This window comes from Adiantum capillus-veneris, chromosome 27, assembly GCF_014529385.1.
Source record: "Adiantum capillus-veneris isolate H3 chromosome 27, ASM1452938v2, whole genome shotgun sequence".
NCBI classification, from domain to species: Eukaryota; Viridiplantae; Streptophyta; class Polypodiopsida; order Polypodiales; family Pteridaceae; genus Adiantum; species Adiantum capillus-veneris.
The window spans coordinates 14,132,570-14,152,865 of NC_140957.1; the positions used below are offsets into that span (position 1 = coordinate 14,132,570).

The 20,296-nt window shown below is 41.8% G+C and overlaps 1 pseudogene across 1 annotated transcript; it reads right to left on the bottom strand.

The window, feature by feature from the left end:
* Positions 1-10,105: 10,105 nt before the first annotated feature.
* On the bottom strand, positions 10,106-15,897 carry LOC147421535 (bZIP transcription factor TRAB1-like; annotated as a pseudogene). The gene is made up of 5 exons (XR_015186782.1): positions 15,587-15,897; positions 12,057-13,399; positions 11,913-11,984; positions 11,622-11,648; positions 10,106-10,453 (listed from the first exon to the last, which is right to left on the bottom strand). The product of XR_015186782.1 is annotated as a bZIP transcription factor TRAB1-like (transcript).
* Positions 15,898-20,296: the final 4,399 nt, after the last annotated feature.

Consider the following 20,296-nt stretch of genomic DNA (forward strand, 5'->3'; position numbering starts at 1 on the left):
AAATTGGCTTCTTGTTTGGTCGATTTCTAATACTGAATGTTTAGTGCACAGGATTTGTGAGGCCTTTGATCCAGGGCGTTCACTAAAGTATATGTAAAATAGCACATGTGTTCAACATATGGGATTTTATATTCTTGTAAAGCTACAAAAACATGTGTAGATAAGGCCTATAAGGGGTACCTTTAATCCATTCTGGTGAACGCACATGATATAGGAAAATTTTACATAGTGAATGCTTGGGCCTTTGAACACAGAGCAAAAAAGGGGGGGGGGGGGGGGGGGGGGGGGGGGTGCTGCTGAGTACATCAAACACTGCACTTCTATCTCATGGCCATGCATTAAGAAAAGGCCCTATTTGTCATTTTAAAGCCCTCAACAAGAGGGGCCACAAGGGCGCGCAAAATGGCCAAACAGGGGTCCTTGTTTGGCCATTTTACACGCCCTTGTGGCCCCTCTTGTTGACGGTCCCTAGGGCTTTGAAATGACAAATAGGGGTATATTTTAGTTGTTTGGCCATGTCTTTACCAAGACATTCCCAAGAACAGGGGGTGGACACAAGTAAAATCTGGCTCCTTGTTTGGTTGATTTCTAGGGGGATTTGTGAGGCCTTTGAACACATAGCAAAATGGGAGGGGGGGGGGGGGGGGGGGGGGGGGGGGGTGGGAGGGGGAGCTCTTGCTCTCTGTACATCAAACACCACATCTTTATCTCATGACCATGCATGAAAAGAAGCATTTTTTTTCCATGTAAAGGCCCCCTAGGCCCTCACCAAGAGTGGCCACAAGGACATGCGAAATGCCCAAACAGGGGTCCCTATTTGGGCATTTTGCACGCCCTTGTGGCCACTATTGTTGAGGGGCCCGAGGACCTTTACATGGCAAAAAATTACAAAATTTAGATTCTAGCTTCCAATCGGCTCCAGATCTGTCTAGGCTTGTCTCACATGAATTTGTTCATCTTGTCGCACTCTCTGACCATCGTGTGATGCAGAAAAGTCATATCTTGCTCGGATTCTCCAAAAATCAATGTGCAAGTTGACAATTTCTTAAAAAATGATGTAAAATAGACAATTCTTACTTTTTCCTTAGTATACGGGCTCCAACAAGCATCTAAACCATGGAATCTGAAAATACTCAAAGAACCAATGTTTTTCATTGTGTTAAGGACTGTAATTTCTACATACTTTCCCAAAATCTCACCCTAACACTTCAAAAGTGACTTCCAAGGAGTGACCTCGAAACAACCAAAAAAAAATTCAAAAAAAAGTTATTTCTAAAATTTTGGAAATAGCCCCCCCTTCGACTTCCCACAACGATAGAAATCAAAGGGTTCAAGGAGAGATATGGTGTCACAAGTGCATGGTATGAATCTCATCAAGGTTTATTCCGTAAAGATCTCTTGTACTTTATCATGTCTTCTCATGTACACTCTTACCAATAAAAACAAATTGACACTTTAAATGACTACAAATCTTATTTCACTTATCAAACAATATAAAATATGGTAGACCTAGAGTGCTCTTACACATCAACAACCAAAAAAGTCCAAATTTCTTTGCTGCTCTTTTGAAAACTCCTCAAATTCTTTAATGTGAGTAGTCATCCTCTCTTCTTACCATATGTAGGTCTGCCAACTGCATTTTTTTTGGGTTTGGACGTCACTTGGCCATGCTAGGAGAAATGGCATCAACGTGAGGTTGATTCATTGGTGACACTTCTGCTTTGTCCTTCCCCTTAACCTTCTTGGGTAATGCTTCAAGTCCAAAAAAATAGTGAGGACACTATACCAAACCAAATACCACGTTAGTTGCACAAGAAAAAGATAACTTATGATTGTATTCTTCGGCTTCATTTTCAGGGAACTTGATAGTCCAAGAGTCAAGGACAGTCTCTCCATGTATCCTTATCATGGAGTTTGTCTATTCAATCATTGGGATAGATTCCACTCTCCTCTCTCTCATACCCCACCTACTCCTCGCTTGGATGCTCAAGGTATAGACTGTGCAAACCTTTCTTGAGGGTGTACAACCACCATCTACAAATTATAATTACGACTCCATCATTCAAAACACACAATATGAATCATGTATCGTAATAAAACTCTATAGTTGAATACTTGTATGAAAGATGTCGCATAGTACATGAAAAGTGCAACTGCTCCTCTCCATGGTTCATATGGTTGGCTTTCATCGCACAACAGTCTTGCCAAAGTGCTCTTGTTGAAAAGCCTGTATTTTCTCTCTAATAGATAGGCCACAATCGCATGCGGTGGGTGTGTTGTAGCTTCTTCACCATGGAATTATTGGCCTCCATCCTCTGTCAAGCTCATTCCCCTACAAGCATTGGTAATATTGCAATTATAAATATAATCCCGTACTCTAATGTTTCTATGCTCATCTTTCCAGTTGTCACTAGTATACTTGCATTCTCAGCCACTGTGAGAATGGATTCTCTTGAGTTGAAATAGATGCCTCCATCATCAAAACATCACCCTTGGTCAATATATCGACCAAACAATATTTCTTGCAATGTTTCATTGGATGCCATCTTAGAGAATATGTAAAAACAAATAGTGTATTCAAAAGAAAACAATACTAACACCACATGATTGATGTGTGCGCATACAACCTCGGAAATTTTGAAGGGGTTCATTTTGCAACCCTTCTCACATCAACCCACAAATGAAATGCAATTTTAGAAAACATTTGCGCCATTCTCAAGATTGATGATGACTGCTATCTCCAATCCCTTCCACACAAAGAAGCTCTTGATCTCTTTTACCGCCAATTGCCTTGTAATCACCTTTGTTTGAAAGGTATTCTCTATTGCCCTTGGCCGACAAATTTTGCATTTTGAGCCTATACATTGCATCGAACTCCTTCTATAAAACACATTGCAAAGACAAAATGACTTTTAAGCAAAACATGTAGTCACCTAATGGTGTATTATAAATTTACAATTACCTTCCACATTAGTTATGCTAACAAAGATATCAGTAGCCTAAGCCATTTTGATCGGTTCATTGCCATGCCACCAAGTGCCCTCTCAGCTTTTGCCCTATCCTCTTTGTTTGAAGGGCTGAGTACCCTTGGAATGTGGTGCTTGAGATGCTTTACGAGCTGGTCCAAACAGCTTCTCAAACGGAGTCCCAGTGTGAAAGATAGAGTTGTTTAAAGTTGGAATGCTTTGCAAATTCCCTATGGACAAGGCAAGTGAAAACAGGTGGTCAAAGCTAAAGTGAGTGAATAGATGCAAAGAGCTCAAGTTGTGGAGCATACCGGTCTTTTTGGATACTCAATCGGAGCTCAAACGGGCAAGATATGGCCAGTCAAAGATTAAAGTTGTGGGGCAACTCGATTGCTTCGGTAAGCGTGCCATCGATGGTTTTTTTTGTGGCTTCGACCAAATTCTAGAATGCGGTGTGCATTGTATGAAGTTGATAGCATTGAATTTATCCAATTAGAATTGTGGGTCGGCAAGTGCTAATTTTTGCATCATAAGGATGTCATAGGCAGTGGTGTGAGGCACATGGACTCGTGTCACCCTATTCTTAAATGTAGAATTTTACAATCAATCCAAAATTTAAGTGCACCAAAAGTAATGTGAAGAACCTTACTTGTTTATCATGTTGAACACTAACAGGAATTTCGCCATCTCGTCAGGATTAATCTTCACAATCGTGCACTTAACCTTTGGGGTTGAAAATTCATCTAACCGCTCTTGATGCTCTATCTTTCCACTCATGGAACCAATGATTATCGTCATATACAATGAACATTTTTTCTTCCATGTGAGAGAGATCAGGAATGACTCTAACTTGGTCATCAAATGTAGCTGAACTCTCTCCCATTAGTGATGCCATGCTTATCAAATGGTATGAGATCTTTCCCGGGAAAAGTTTCGGACACAATGAACCAAGCTATCGTGGGCTAGTAACCTCTTTTGGCTATAGAGTTTGTGAGTTTGTCACACAATCATTGTTTGTTCTAATGGTTTGATTGGCCAAAAATGACAAAAAGGGATTCAAGGCAACAGATTGTATGACACAATATGTTCATCAATCCAACCTGAAGAAATGTAGCTATCAACCACATATCCAAAAAGGTTAGTAAGAGGGTCATTACCCATGTTTTGTGCTTCTATGGATGTCGACATGACTGCACCCTTCAATGAAGGTACGTGTATAGCCATCAGCATGGACGCTCCAACCGGGAATTTCATCACAAGTGAAGAACCACTTTCTTGAGTCGTGTGGATTGGAATTTCTTCTTGGCAGTCCACTCCTTTAGACTAGTTTCTCGTGTAAATTGGGAACTTTTTTTATAATAGGAGTGAAAAAAAAGAGCGAGAATTTGCCCTGAGGCACACCTGCCTTCATGGTCTTTCAAACTTAAAGCCTTTAGTAGTAGACGTTTGGTCAAACATTTTTTCTTTGTCTTTATTTGAGTGGATCTTCTTAGTTGACGAGACTTTATCATCAATTTGTGCCGGACCCCTTGTCAATGCTTCACCCATCATTAAGGCGTCATGCACTGGTGCGATTTTATGCCTAAACGAGCTGACTTCAACCCATCATCTTCGTCCATCGATATGTTTTCTTCCTCCAGTGGCAGTTTTCATGCTGCGAGCACAAGAACTTTTTGATGTCTTCTTCCATGGGCATGTTCCCCAACTCCATGGCAAGCAGTGCAAAGGCGCAAGACCGAGGGATTTTTTTTTTCTTTTTTTACGTGCACGATGGAAGGTATTGCAACAACCAAGGCCTAGGTTTCCCAAAAAAGGAATACTATGGAGATAATTTGGTCATCAAACTCCAAAAGTTTTGCTCTCCAAAGGATAATAAACGCGCAGATAAAAAGGCAAGAGATCCTAAGAGGAAACAAGGGTTGAAAGGGGAAAAAAACGCTTGTGCAAAGATAATAAGCGTGCTGCAAAAAGCAAAGCAAAATGAGGATTCCCCAAGGGCAGAGCCTGCAAGTGAGGTTGCCCAAAGCATCGCGGGAGAAATGCCAAGCCTTTCTAAGGTGGAGTGGGGCGAACGACAGCTGCGAACCCCAAGAGCAAACTGAGTGATTGCCTTCAGTGAGTCCTTCAAGATCAAAATGCACACGCAACAAGGCAACCTTGGCATGGTTTCTAGCTAGGGTTCTATGTTGTGGTGCAAACACTTTTGTTCCTAACAAGAGGGGTCTAGGCAAGACCTCCAACCGGGTTTGTATAGACTGAAATTTTTCTAGCACACCACCAAAGAGCATGGTGATCAATGTTGGGATTGGGATCATAACAATTTCTCTCAACTTCGGGACCTACTTTGGGCCATGCTTTGAGTGTAAAAAATTTGGTCTTTGCCAAGGATTGTCCCATGAAAGCTCAAGTAAGTACAAATCCTCAAGTACAAGATTCCATTATAGGGATGGCAATCAAGTCCTTGTTTAGGAAGCGGATGTGGAAGAGAGTAAGAAACAGATAAAGAACATGAAGAAACAAGAGTAGGGGAGGAAAAAAAGCCAAGATTTGCGACAAAGAAGACACGAAAATGCAGGACCTGACTATGGAAAATCAAAGTGTCACACTGCACATCCTTGAATGCCCAAGCATTGAAAATGGTTTTCTTTTTCCTTCTCCTTCACCTAGACTTCCTACAATAACAACTACGTCGGCTTTGAAAGTCCCAAGGCTAAAGAGGGTCAAGAGGGTGAAGGCAGTGGCAAGAGAATCCAAGACACTAGAGACTACTAGTACCTTGAAAGGGAAAGGCACCTCTCCACCCCTCGCTCCACTAAAAGGAGGGATGTTAGGCATCCCTCTCCACAATCCCTTTGAATTGCTACAAGAAAAGAAATCCATTCTCTAAAGAGCCTTTGAATTCTCCTGGGACCAAAGCTGCAAAGACTAGGCAAGTGTCAAGGGTAGGCATCGGATGTTGAGGAATCCGTCCCTCCCTCACCATGAATCCCATACTTCAATTGTTGTCTTAGAATGTGAAGGGCATAAGAACAAAAGAGAAGCAAGAAAAGCCCTAGCAATGCATGAAGAGGAGAAAAGATATTAACTGATGGTGTCTATAGGAACACCACCTCTATGCCTCAGTTCTTAGAAAACAAACGCTTGGTGATCTATTGTTCTTCTAGGACACCGCTCCTAATGGTTTTAGTGGAGTGATGATAAGAGTTCACACGGATCTAGAGCCAAAATTTGTTTTTCAATACCCGACCGGGAGGACTCTTATGGTGTATATTAAAATACATAACAACTTGCTCGTTATTTTCAACATTTACGCTCCTAATGATTCCAAAGGCAGGATGATATTATGAAATGATCTCTCGCAAGGACAGATAGAGGGAGATTTTTGCTTGATGGGAGACTTTAATATGGTTTGTTTTAGACAAGACATGCAGGGCCCTTCAAGCATTCTTGCTAGGAGTGAGCGTAAAAAATGGGTTTCCCTGGAGGATAAATGGGCTTTGATTGTAGCCTAGAAGACTCGCCCTTGGAAGGATGACGCGAGGTTCACTTACCACAGTCTCCAATCCTCTCAGTCTGCCTCCAGACTAGACATGCTTTATTTCTCTCACATTGGTGATTGGGTGCCTTCTTCATTGCTTATGCAAGTCTTTGTGAATGAAAAATCTCTCATATCATTTTCCTTTTCTTGGTACCTTGGTATTTTCTTCTTCAGAAGAAATACATCAACTGCAAGGTGCCAAGAAATTACTTATCACTTACCCAAATCTGTTTAAAAATGCTCACATTAAGGCTCTAGTGTCTCGGGCTGTGGAAGAACTGAGCCAGGACATCATAAAGAAAAGGACTTACTCATGGAAAATATTTAGTAAAAAAATCGAACCTGCAGAGAGTTGGACATGATAGGGAATTGGAGGAGACTAATCTCCTTAGGCTTCATGCCAAGGAGAGGAGCATTAAGACTGAGGAGGCCAACAAGAACACACTACTCAAAATGATCAAGTTAAGAAAATGATAGGCTACCATCTCTTCATTGATTGACAACCAAGGAGTTCAGATCAACAACCCTGATCAAATGGACAAAGTGATGTTAGTTCATCTCAGCTAAATCATTGGTAAGGAGGATTCTCCCACTCCCATAACCAGAGAAGCCAGGTTTTTATAACCACCCCAACATTGGTTGATTTAGACCAAGCGAACTACTTGGAAAGGCCCTTTACCCTAAATGAGGGTTGGATGACACTCAAAAAGCTAGACAAAGAAAAATTGTCAGGACAAGATACGATCACGAACAAGTTTTGTCAAGAATTATGGGAATTTTTGGATTCGCCTTTCTTGCATATGGTCAACAGAGCCTTTACTAAAGGTACGCTTGAATCAAGTGTGAAGAAATGAATTATTAAGCTCGTCGCCAAGCAAATAGCATGCTCTCAACTGAAACACTGAAGACCAATCACAATGATGAATGTGGTGTACAAGGTGTTGGCTAAACTCAATGTTGAAAGAATGATCCATGTCTGTTAGCTGATGTTATCTCTCCCCACCAACATGGATTTATTAAAGGTAGATCAATATATGATAACATCTTAGCTACCATGATATGTATGGAATATGCCAAGTTCAAGAAACAAAAATGTATCTTACTACAATTGAACCTAGATAAGGCGTATGATACGATAACATGGTCATTTTTGTACAAGAAATGTTGCAAACTTTAGGGTTCGCTCCACGAATCTGGCCATTAGCGCCGCTCTGGTTCGCAGTCTGCATCCACCCTCTATTTGCTATGTTGGAACGAGCAACAATAAGAGGAGAGATTAAAGGGATTCAAATCCAAAATGGTAAACAACTGCTTATTAAAACGTTCATTAATGACTCATTACTCTTCTTCCAAGCACATGGGAATAATGTTAGAAAAGCCTTAGAGATTGTCCAAGTGTTTGCCATAGCATCAGGGTCTCAATGTAACATAGAAAAATCAAGACTTATCTCTTTGTTGGAAGAAGATAATTTTGATCCTTAAGGTTGGTCTTGAGAGGTTGTTAAGAGAGGTAACATATTCCGACACTTATGGGTGCCCGTTGGGGAAGGAATAACTCAGAAGACAGCCTTTGACTAGGTTCAAAAAGAATTAAAAAGAAAAAGAAACGTTGGGAGTTATTCTAAACTCCTTTCCACTGCATCCCGTATATAATCTTCTTCATCCCGTATATAACCTTCACGCCATCATTCCTGCAACTATCCCGAAAAAATCAAAATTCCTTCTTGAAGCCAATAAAGGAGTTTTTGTAGAGAAATAACTATCTGCAGACTGACCGTGGCAATGGGGTAAATGGGCAGCTATTGATAAACCAAAAGCTCATGATAGACTAGGCATCCTTGACCCTGTCACTCATTATCTAGCTTTATGTGCTTTTTTTTTTTTGCACCCTTCACAGAAGAGATGGGCTTAATGGCAAGGGAAATGGTGGTCTAAAGGTGGCTCATGGTCCAACCCAACATTCAAAACAGACTCCGCCCCCATCGGTGTAAGCACTCATTTAGGTGGATTTATTGAAAAAATTAGTTAAAAATGTTGTAAAGCCGCAAATACGCTCATGTGGAAGGAAGAGACCAGGTACTAGAAGGGTACAACTAGACATTGATCTCCTTGGGGCCCTATAATAGAAGGCTTGGGCCTTAATAACCATTGAGTTGAAATAGCCAATAATCTTAACAAGGGCTTTGACACCTTGTTCTCCACATAGATGGATTGAAAAGCTTGAAAGTGGTGTGGAGAAAGACTATTTTTCTCACCCAAGATTGAATAATCAATGAAAGCTTTGCTCTAGAAAGGTTTGGATCAAACACCTCAACAGAATTTGGTCCTGAAAGTGGGATGCAAGCAAATGGACTCAAGTTGGAAACATCAAATGCGAAGAGAGAGGCAAAGTTTTCCTTTGGAAAGTTCTTTTTTGGATTCGTGCCAACCGGAGATAAGGCAAAAGCAAGAGGTCTCAAGCAAGTGGGATGCAAGCAAATGGACTCAAGTTGGAAACATCAAATACGAAGAGAGAGACAAAGTTTTCCTTTGGAAAGTTCTTTTTAGATTCATGCCAACCAGAGATAAGGCAAAAGCAAGAGGTCTAGGCAAAAGTACATGTGCCATATGCAAACATCTAAATGAAAGCCTCACGCACTTGTTCTAGGGATGTCCTAAAATCAATCTTCACGGGCATAGTCTACAAGTGGGTGTACATACATATGGGAACTCCATCTTTAGACGCGACTTTGCTATGAGCTCCAAATGCATTGACAATGAGGACCTGCTGAGTGACATATGCATAGTAAGAGCTACAGTCCTGAGAGTAGTTTGGCAGTCCAAAATTCTGAAAGACCAAATCAAGCTCGATTGAGCACTTTTTTTTAAAAAAAGGATAAGAGTACCTTTAGTGCAAATTTCTAAGTACAAAGATTCACTCACAATTCTTACAATTTGAAAGTCAAGTCCTCTGTTATGAAGGCAACAACAAAAAGTTTCAAAATTGATACCTTAAAGTTTCTTCACAAACATTGACTTGTGAAGTGCTACCCTCACAGCTCTCAAACTTCTAATGAATGTTATACATAAACTAGTCTTCTTGGCTTCAACCACAAGTTACCTCATTTACTTTACTTGATTGGAACGCTCGCCTCTGCAAATTGTACTGCCAACAAAACTAGCAAGGCAAATTATTAATGAGCTGTCACCCCTAAGCAGGCCCATAATGTTGGTTATCCAAGCTAACAATTGTGTGAGCAAAATCTAATCTTATGTATTTTTCAGAATTTGTAGCGACTTTCCAAGGCTTCCACAGTTGGTCTATTTAGATGCACATCCCTCATGTCTGTTTCTTTTGGTTTCTTTTTCCCTTTTTTTTTTGGGGGGGGGGGGGGGGGGGGGGGGGGGCACGTGGACGAAAAACAAATGCGAGCATCTTAAGGTGCATGTGTGAGCAGGAGTTTATGTGTGAGAGAGAGACAGAAATGAAATGTTATATTAACGTCTTCAAAAGGCCATAATGACCTATGAGACCCGAAAAAGAGAGAGAGAGAGAGAGAGGGCACAATCCAACAAGCACAAATGCACTAACCCATCGCAGAATCTTGCACATGGTAATCAATGCATGCCAAGGATGCACTTCTTTTGCACCTCTTTGTAAATAAAAATTTGTCCTAGTCCAAGCTCGAAGACTCGAGGCTTGCACTAAACCCTTTGTTGAGATCAAAAGAAGTCCAGCCTCTGATAACAAACCATGCTGAAATCTGAAGACATTGAATGAACTAGGTTGACGGCAGCAACAGCCTCAACCTCTATATTCACAAGGAGTTAAGTACCCTTAATCTTCTATTTCCTTACACTCACAACCAAGAGGTCACCTAGGGCTTAACATTCACCACTACCAAGGCCCTGTTCTGCTTCTCAACAACGCTCTCGGTTGCTTTGAAACTTCCTGTGTAACAGCAAGCACCTGCAAACAATAAAACATGCAGCGAATCACAAATGAAAAAGATACCATAAGTCTTTAATCCTACATGCATCCTTACATGTACAAATGCAACAGAGCCCAAATGCTCGAGGCGCAGAGCCACATAAATTCTCACATGCACAAATGCAACTGTGGATTAGCATAATTGTTAAGCTTTCATAGCCTTGAGAGCCGAGAAGGTGAAGTGCAGACAAGGGAGAAGATGAAGACTTGTTTGTACAGAAGAAGTCGACCCCAAAAACCAGAGAATTAATTTTACGTATAAGAGACTACATGTATAGATAATTCCAAAACCATGCATCCTAACCGAAAGACTGCACCTGAGACTGCATTTGTTCCTAGCCACTTATCTCTATGAGATGAGTCCCACACCTCATATACCCCTGCCCCACAAGCCCGGAGTCCCTCCGTCACTTGTATGACTAAACCCAACAATAATATAAGGGCATTGTAAAAGTGGCTCAGAATTTGTAAGAGAGCACTTGAAGCATAGTTTTGAGGCACATTCCATGTGTAACGAGCCTTTTGAATGCCTGTACCCCTCATGGAAGCTCATTCTTGAAGCTTGTCCAAACATGGGGTACTTTCTCCAACACAATGCCATTGCAACCACAAAGTGCAGTACCACTCACTGAAAAAGCGCAGAAAGGCTGCAGTTTACAAGCCCAAGTGAATCCAGGAAAATCCCAGATTCACCTTTTTTTAAAGGAAAGTGCAAGTCCCTTGCATCTCGATAGACTGAGTAACGGCCAGGTGAAGCTCCATAGAAGGTGTGAATGTGAATGCTTCAATTTTTTTTAAAAGAAGAAATCCATACAGCCCACCTCTCAAGCCTCAAGCTTGTGTAAGGTATAATTTATGAGGTCAGACAGGCTAGGAAGCCGAGATGCAATGAACAGAAGCCTAATATAACTTGGTTTGTTGCATGGCAAGAGTTATCCAACTCAAACTTGTTTTGCACCTACAAGCAAATGGGCAACCTAAAAGTACCAATAATCTGATCCCTTGTACAATACTCACCCGCATTCAGAGTAGCCAACTAGTTGAAATTGACATGCTTCAGTTGTATAAGGACTTATGATAATTGTCTGGGTAAGCGAAACATTTCCCCTAACATGATTTAAAGCACCCATCAAAAGCAAAAACATACCTTTTTTAACTGTCTTTCCGCAGTCTCCTGTTCAAAAAAGGGAAAAAAAAACTTGGTCAACAAACACAAAATGACCTGTGTCAATCATAGTAAAACTTAATAAAAATGCACGGGTGATTGGCAGGTATGCTAACAGAAGCAAGCATAATAGCAGCCATATTCTAAATTTGGTGAAAGGCTGAAGGACTGGGTAGTCAGTATAAAATGTGCAGTTTAAGTCCCTGCAATGCATAGTGTATGCAAACATTGGTATGAAACATCGGTAAGTATGGCTTGAATATCCCTGGCTACCTGTTTCTGCTTGAGTTTCGTATTCTCTGCCCTCAGTTCAGTCAGCTCATTCTCCAATTCCACTGTGTAAGCCTGGCGATAATCAAAGAATCACAATCAGTAGGAGTCGCATGCATATCCATACACTGCAAGAATGCCACAAACCTGCTTACGAGCACGAGACCTTGCAGCTGATTCCCTGTTTTTTATCATACGCCGTTGCCGCCTCTCAACAACTGTTTCTAGCTGTCCATCTGCTAGTCTTTTCCTTAAAGGCGCATTCATTCCAGAATGATAAACTGGCGATAAAGGCATGCTTCCTTGACTTGTGCCCGTACCATCTGATGACAGAGGAGACTCTGCCTTAAAAGTGGGCACAACTAGGCTCAATGGGTTGTTAAATCCAGCATAAGTAGTATTCGCATTCAAGCTTGCGGCTATCCCTCCACCAACAGGTGGGCCTAGGCCACCCAGACCAATGGGTGCAGCAGCAAGACCAGCATTGTCTGCCTGCTTTCCACTACTAGGGCCAAACATTTCTTCGACACCAGAAGTTGGTGACTGTTTGAGCAACCGAGTGTGCTGCAAGATTCCACCATTCTGGCGCTGGTTTATAAGGAAATCTGTTGGTGGAAAAGCAAACCGTGAAGAGTCAATTTGGGATGGTTGCTGTGACTCAACTATATTACCTGCAAGCACGCTTGTAGGAGATGAGAACATGCTGTTGTTGGCAACAGTACCAACACTATCCCCAAACTCGGATCTTTCATTTCTGTGCATCCCCACACCTCCCCAAAGGAGAAAGAACCCCCAGCTGCCATATTTCGCCCAAGGTCTTCCTCTGGAACAATTCCTGCTTTCACCAAAAAGTCCTCCAATGTCACTTCTTTGAACGTCAACTCTCGCTGTTTTATTGACATTTGCGAGGAATCTGCTGTGTTCAATGGTCCTTGATACACGCTATTCCATATCTCATCCACTGTCTTTCGTCCTAGAGCACCTCTAAGGGATAAGGATCCCTGTTTTTGCAAGCTTTTTTGTTTGTGAAGCCCTGACACATCTGCAGTTCCCATAGCAGCTGCCATGGCTTGACCCTCTTCTGCTGTCCATATGTTCTTCAGGAGCTCCTCCATGTTCATAGACCCAAAACTCTTGCCAGGCTCACCAAGTGTGTTTTGAAATTCCTCCAGAGTAAGCGAGTAAATGGATTTTTGACTTGTGAGAGGTGTATCAACAACAGGAGGCAGAGGACAGGGTTGCCGTGAAGGGCCAGCACCCAATGGGCTTGTTGAATTCATGCAAGCCATGGAGTATGCTTGCCCTGGAAAAGAGGATTGTGTCTGGAAACCCATTTTGTCAAACCAGAACAAAACTACCTTCAAACTGCAGAGCTGTGCAACTTGACCACCTTCAGCTTATGAACAACTTTTGGATTTTCAGTAAAGATGAAGACAGCAAGAAGCAGTTTTTGAGCATCGCATTCTTCAAAAGAATTTGTGAATGTTTTGCTGCACACAAGGACGAGTAAAAGCTTGTATGTTAAACGAACAAGCTGAAAAGTGCCACTTGAAACCCTACAAAAATGTTGTGACACGGCATTAAATATTTTATTTGAGCATGAGACTAACTGAAACTTTATATTAAAAGGAAACAAAGGAGGCTATGCATGATTGATAAAGCTCAAATAAAGGATCCTTGAGTGCATGGAACAAAAACTATCTGCACATGACTGGGAAAAAAACTAAATAGGCATGCTTAAATAAAACTTTCTATGAATTATATAGACTTACGTAGTATGAAAGGTAAAATTTTATTTGTTTACTTATTTGTGATCAAAATGTTATTTGCTCAGAAAGCATAAAGTCAAAAAATTTATATCCTTTGTTCTTTTATTGAGACATCAGTCAAATATATCTTGAATAAAACTTGTATTTATATTTATTTACATACATATATTCACACACGCACACACATACATGTACACAAAATACATATCTACACCCACAAAAAACAACATACATATACATATGCATGTATGAACGTGACATCCAAGTACATTCAATGAGTTTTCAAGGATGCATTGATCATAGAGTTTTCCAAAATGCCTCAAAAACCACTAAATGAGTCAGATTGAGACTAACTATTAAACACCCATGGATCATGCGTTAACCGGAAGATTCCTCCTAGTTGAAGCATCAAAGGCCCATGCTTATCAAGCAAACAACTGTTCAAAATGTATCCCAATGAAGTGAAGGTATTGAGAGTCCAAGTATCGTAGAATTATATCATGTCCCAAGTCCGTGATCCTAAAACTTCTCCAAGGTAGCCATTACCATATAGTCAATCCACAATAATGCTACCTCAAATTTAAGTCTCATCTTCTAGGTGAGGAGTAGAGCTAAGAATCTCTTACGAATTCTCTTGAATCCAGTACACCATCCACCTGCAGCAGACATCAATAGCACATCAATGCGCTCCTCGGACTAACCCAAAGCATCGTCTACTTCAATCTGCTTACTCACCATGTGGACCTTACAATCTCTGAATGCAAGCGAGTATGTAACCCGAACCCCCTCTGAAGCCCCGTCCATAGCTCATGAGTCACCTAAGGTGAGAGAAGATTGTGCAAAACCCACTACACGTCACCTTCCTTGTTTGTCGATTCAATACTCTGAAGCTGTCCTCAACAAATTTGACAAGGAGTACCAACTTGTAGATCCCCTTTAGTGAAAGAAAGGGAAGACCAAAGCTAGGTACAAAAAAAAACCCATATCAAGAAGAGCTTCCTCTTTCGTTCAACATAAGACTGAGCTATCTATGCCATGAAAAGGAATAGTAGTTATGTCGCAGTGTAGGCCAAGGCCAAAAATCATAAGGATTTCTTATACAAGTGGGAAATGTGCCGAGAGGCAGAGTTGTTCCAATGTCCAAAGATACCTTCTTCGGATCACCTTTTGTCACATGCACACTTACTCTGAATGCCATATGGACATGCTAAACCTACTTCATTCCCCTAGTAAGCCTGAGAAGGCCTAGGGAAAGCCAATTCGGCAACCTTGTGAGCCTAATTGCAAGGCCTAAATGCCCGGACGGATCCATCAGATTAGCATTAAAGCTTGTTGGGAGCCTGATTGCAAGGTCTAAATGTTCGGACTGATCCATCAGGTTAGTTTTGAAGCTTGTTAGGAGCCTCGTCTTGAACTTTTTTTGAATCCTTCCCTCTAACAAGTATCTTTCAAGAGGATCACTCAAGGCTAATTCTTCCCTCACAATACCTTGATAACACTCGAAACACAATTTTCCTGCTCTTAAAAGAATGATGCACCTTTTATTCTGTTCTTAACAAAGTCAAACGATCAGCAGTGCAATTGCTGACAAGACTAGATGCATCAATCAAGGTAGGTGGATTATACAATCAAAGTTAGGTGTGCAGGCTAATAACCTAAAATTTTAACAGAAGCTATTCAACTGGTTCAACTCCAAGAACTGGTTTATAACTTTATTGGCTGTGCATTGCATAGAGCTTAGCGGAAGCGAATGAAAACAGCTGAAGGCAGAAATAATTTCAAGAAACTGTCTTACCTACTATAATCAAGAATGGAATGACAACCAAGAAAGTAACTGTTGGGCAGTTCAATAATCTTCGCATTGTGAACCTCCGCTACTAAAAATTGAAAGAAAAGATAAGGGCGTACCTGCAACTACTGTCTCAGCTAGAGGAGAAATGTTGGTAGCGTTTGGTCCTTCAAGTCTAGATTAAGTACGAGTCGTGAAAGCAGAGCCAGAGATCTCCAGAAAGCTGGCGTTTTCTATCAATGAAGAGGAAGGAAGGCATGCGCCCCGCAGATCCTAAATCCGCCTGCTGCAAGTGCGAGTGCAAAAAACCAGCTGAAGGCAATTCGGAACTGTTCCATTCAAAACCCTAGTTCGCCATAGCCAGCGAGCTTCGAATGTGCGGGCTCGATTCGATGCGTCGCAGACACAAGCACTCTCTCACAGAATACGAATGATCGAACTTCGAAGGAAGAAGGAGGAGAAGAACCTTGCACGTTCTCCACACGTCACCCACATCGACCTTTTACTCCTCAATTTAATGATTAAGTGCCTTCAATTTTGTAAACAATTGATTAAGCATAATGGAAAATTGGCCTCTTTTTGTCAAATATATGCAAAGGGATGTACCTTACCCTTGGCACTTGCTAACCCCATTTCTTTTACTCTTTTGGAGTCTCCTAGAGGCATCATCAACTTTGCTTACCCAAAGAGGTACACTTGAGTGGTAGACACACCACCACCACCATCTCGCTAGATACACATTCACAAAGATATCATCACAAGATGTTATCTCTCAATGTCCCTATCGCTCCACGTGCGACCCACTCACTCCGCAACAAAACCATGTTAACTTTCTTTAGGGCACGCAATAATCATATGCATCTTGAACAAATCAAGCTAATCTGCAATGAGTCAAGCAATGAAGGATTAACCTTTGAAAGGATGGACGGTTTACAGTGATTGCGCAAAATGCTACAAGTCAATCTTAGCATACAAGCACAAAAAAGGTCCACACATACAATCCTCTCTCAATATCGGGTAACATGTATCTGAGGTATTGCAGACCTCTTAGAAACTCGACATATCTTTGCATTAAGTTCCTTGCACATCACCCCTTATGATTGAGTTCCTTCACCCCTTATGATTGAGTTCCTTGCACATCATCCATCCCTTACAAATGTTAGTGATAATAGAGGAGCTCCCACAGGGGTTGATGAGTGTAGAGCAAACTTCAAGTGAGGAAGTTGTTAACGTGGCCATTTTGGAAACCCCATTCTTCATTGGGTTGAATTGTTTTGCGAGTCATGGGGAGGGGAGGCTAGCCTAGGCCCTAAAGCCTTTTAAAGAAAACCTATACCTTGGATCGAGAACCTTGTCCACCCTTCAAAACTTTTCTTTGTAGGAGGTCCATGAGGATGATGCGCACTCAAAAGTAGAAAAAGCTGGATAAATATCTTGTTTGCAACCAAAGGAGCAGCAACTCAACTGAGCGGAATATGTTTTCTTCTTTTCTTTTTTTTTTCTTTTTAAATGTACCATCTTTTCAAAAGGTGAGCTGCTTCTTTTTGGCCTTGCCCCCAAAGGCTCTAGTGATTGCTACCCTTTTTGCTAATGAAAAACGAGAGTTTTTTTTAAGCATCAGTCTATTACTATATAAAATCACAAGGCTTGCCCTTTAAAGTATCATACATCCAACAAAAATCACATTCTAAAAAATGACTAGTGAATAAGCCTTATTAGTTAATATATATTAACAGATCTGTTGTAGAGAGAGAGAGAGAGTCTTGCACGCATACAATGTGCACCCAACACACAGCATCGCTTTTTTTTCTCACCTCCATGTGTCTCCTCCTCGCTTTTTCACTACAAACTTTTCGAACAGATCTCCCAAAATACCCCTTGATCAACTTGCTTCCAAAATTGGGCACGCCTACTAGTACTGATGCTTGCATTAGATGGAATTTAAAGAGATCTCTTGGACACAGAAAAGGAAAAAGATGTTTGATATCAAATTAAACTCAAAACATGGTGGGGGTATCTTATCCTATGGACTAAATGACACGGAGCATTTAAGAGAGGGGTTGAGGGGATCAATGGACGAGAGGTCTCTTATTAAATTTAAACCCGGCCAAGAACTAAACCCGGACACGAGACTGTCCAGGTTTAGTCCTAGGAAAGTCCATGTTTTACGTTCATAACATTAGGTAAAACGGCTATGCTTTCAAACGTGCGCGGACGGGCGTAGTGGTTAGCCCATGCTTTAAAAAGCATTGAGGTGTGAGGCCCTAGGTTCAAATCGAGCTCCTCACCTGCGCCCCAATTTTTTGGGTAAGCTCGTCTACCTCAAGATGCCCGCCGCACTTCTTCACCGTTGATCCCCTTATCCGCCCCCTGTGTCACTTAGTGTCGTGGGTATCTTATACTAGGAAGTGCTTTAAAATTGAGAGGTATTTTTAGCATTTCCACAATTTACAGGGGTAATTTTGGTAGATTGAGATCGTCAGGCGTGTTGCTTTGGGCATGCACGAGAAAGGGTGCATGACATTGCACCGCAGAGCAAGCAAGGCGTGACACAAAATTTCATTAAACAAAACAGGGTGGACGGGTGAGAAAGTTAGAGAATTTTCATGTTTGCACTTATTTGTTGGGAAACTTACCAAAATACCCCTCTAATTTGGTGCAAATTCCCAAAATACCCCTCAAATTTCAAAATTTCTCAAAATATCCCTAGCGGTGAGATTTTGGAACATTTGTTCAAGAGGAATCTTAAAAGATCCTCACAAGACTAAAGGCTTAAAGGGGGAAAGTGGGTGAAGTGGCAGGTTGAGGTGGGGAGGTGGGTGAAAGATTTCGTTTTTTATGAGAGAATGGCAGTGAGTAGGGGGTACCCAATCATCTTAAATGTAAAAATAATGCGAATCTGAGTTGATCACACTGGCAGTGAAGAGCGAGGCAATGATGAAAGCGAGACGTCAGTGAGGCTTGAGGCAGCAAACCCAGAAGATACGGGGCACGAGGGGTCACGCGTAGGGGAGCTGAGGACACTCGTGCAAGACGGAAGTGTCGCACACAGTGAAGGGATGTCGTCCATGCTTTTTTTTTTTTTTTTGTTGTTTTTTTTTTTGAGGTTTCGTTGTGTTGGCAACACCTCCCGACGGCTGGGTTGGCTACAGCAAACGGCCTATGGGGGAGTCCGTGTGAGTTCGAAGCTCGAATAGTACCCTTTTAAAGGTTAAGGGCTTAGGGAACATGATGGTTGCAGCCCTGGCATAGGGGAGGAATATAATATCGAAGCTCCCAAGTATGAGTGAGTAGCCTAGAGATGAATTGAAAAGGAGAAAGGGGGAGGCGCAAGAAGGTGCAGTGCGATGGCGGGGCATGGTGAGGATCCATTTATCTATGTCTCTGTCTCTCAAGCGGCAAAGCCGAGATGTTGTCCATGCCTTGCATTCCTCACCAGCTATGTTCACATGCCTTGACGGCAAACAAGCACAGGACGCAGCCTTGTTTCTCTCTCTCACACAGAGGCAGTGATCCTCTCTGTCAAGCATATGTAGGCACCCTGTTGCTCTAGCTCTTCAAGACTACATTCCAACCACAATGAGTGATAAAGGCAACCACAGATGAATGGTCGAGCAAAGAAAGTTGAGGAGCCCATGAGACCACCAACCCTTGATCCTTGGTGCGTTCCATAAACCCCTCTGGTAGGGTCTCCTCAATTGCTATCTATTTTTGGTATGATCGTGGCTAATGACCCACATAAAACTCTCTCCACTATCCTCTAGACCATGGGCTAGCTCTGCTACCACATTTTCGTCTATAGATGCAAGATTGCAAAATGTGATGTAAAGAATAGAGGACTGTTGCTACCGGTCAAGCCATCATAAACAGTTCTCATCTTGTTGAATGAGTTGGGTGCCATACTCATCACGTGCAAAGGACCAACACGGTTTATGTGGATGCCGTACACATGGAATCTACCACATGGGTGTCTAGCTCATACATAGTATTGACAAGAATGCGATGTGCTCTTTTAGCATTCTTTGGGCATGTCAGTGGTGCGGAATGCGAAAATCCATGCCAAAAATCCAAAATCTTTTCCTTCACCCATGTAAAATGGGAAGTTGTTAGGCGAAACTGTGATAAGTGGTATATATTTTGCATGACACATTCAAAAAATACATGTTCATTGCACTAAAGATGATGTATGCAGGCATCATCGTACGAAGGTATCAAGCAACTTATTAGGAAACATGCATTACATTCAAGAGAACTCATGATTAAGTGCTAGCCAAGTACATGTTGATGCATTTAGTGGTGATGGTATGCATTTGTTGAGAGCAGTTCCTCATCTGGATCCTTACCTTCTTGATTAGTTGCAGGGATGAATCCACTGGCCACGAGGTCCTTTCTAAGTGTAGAGCTTGGCTCCCTCATAGAAATTGATCACACCGCAACGCGTAAGAAGCTATTGCATTGAACGAAGCTCATGAGGCAAGTTCCACCTTGCATGCACAATGAGTGTGCGCCCTTTGAGGCACATTAGGAAGGCATATATATGCCTCCAAATGATAGCATGCACTGATGGGAGTGGCCTCTCACTGCACCAGTTGAAGGTCTATCATTCCGCCAATAGACTAGGCTTTTGATTGCTTGGCACTACCCCACAAACCGGACATTATCCTCCCTGCATCTCAAGAGCACCCTCCTCCTTCCTCTGTGATGTATAAAAGCACAAACAAAGAAAACTCCCTTTGTCTCTTCTTGCATTGAAACTAAACGTATGGTGATCTGTTCACCTCTCCTTTGACCCTGTAGAGGTGTGATTTGTAGGCTAATTTCAATGCGAG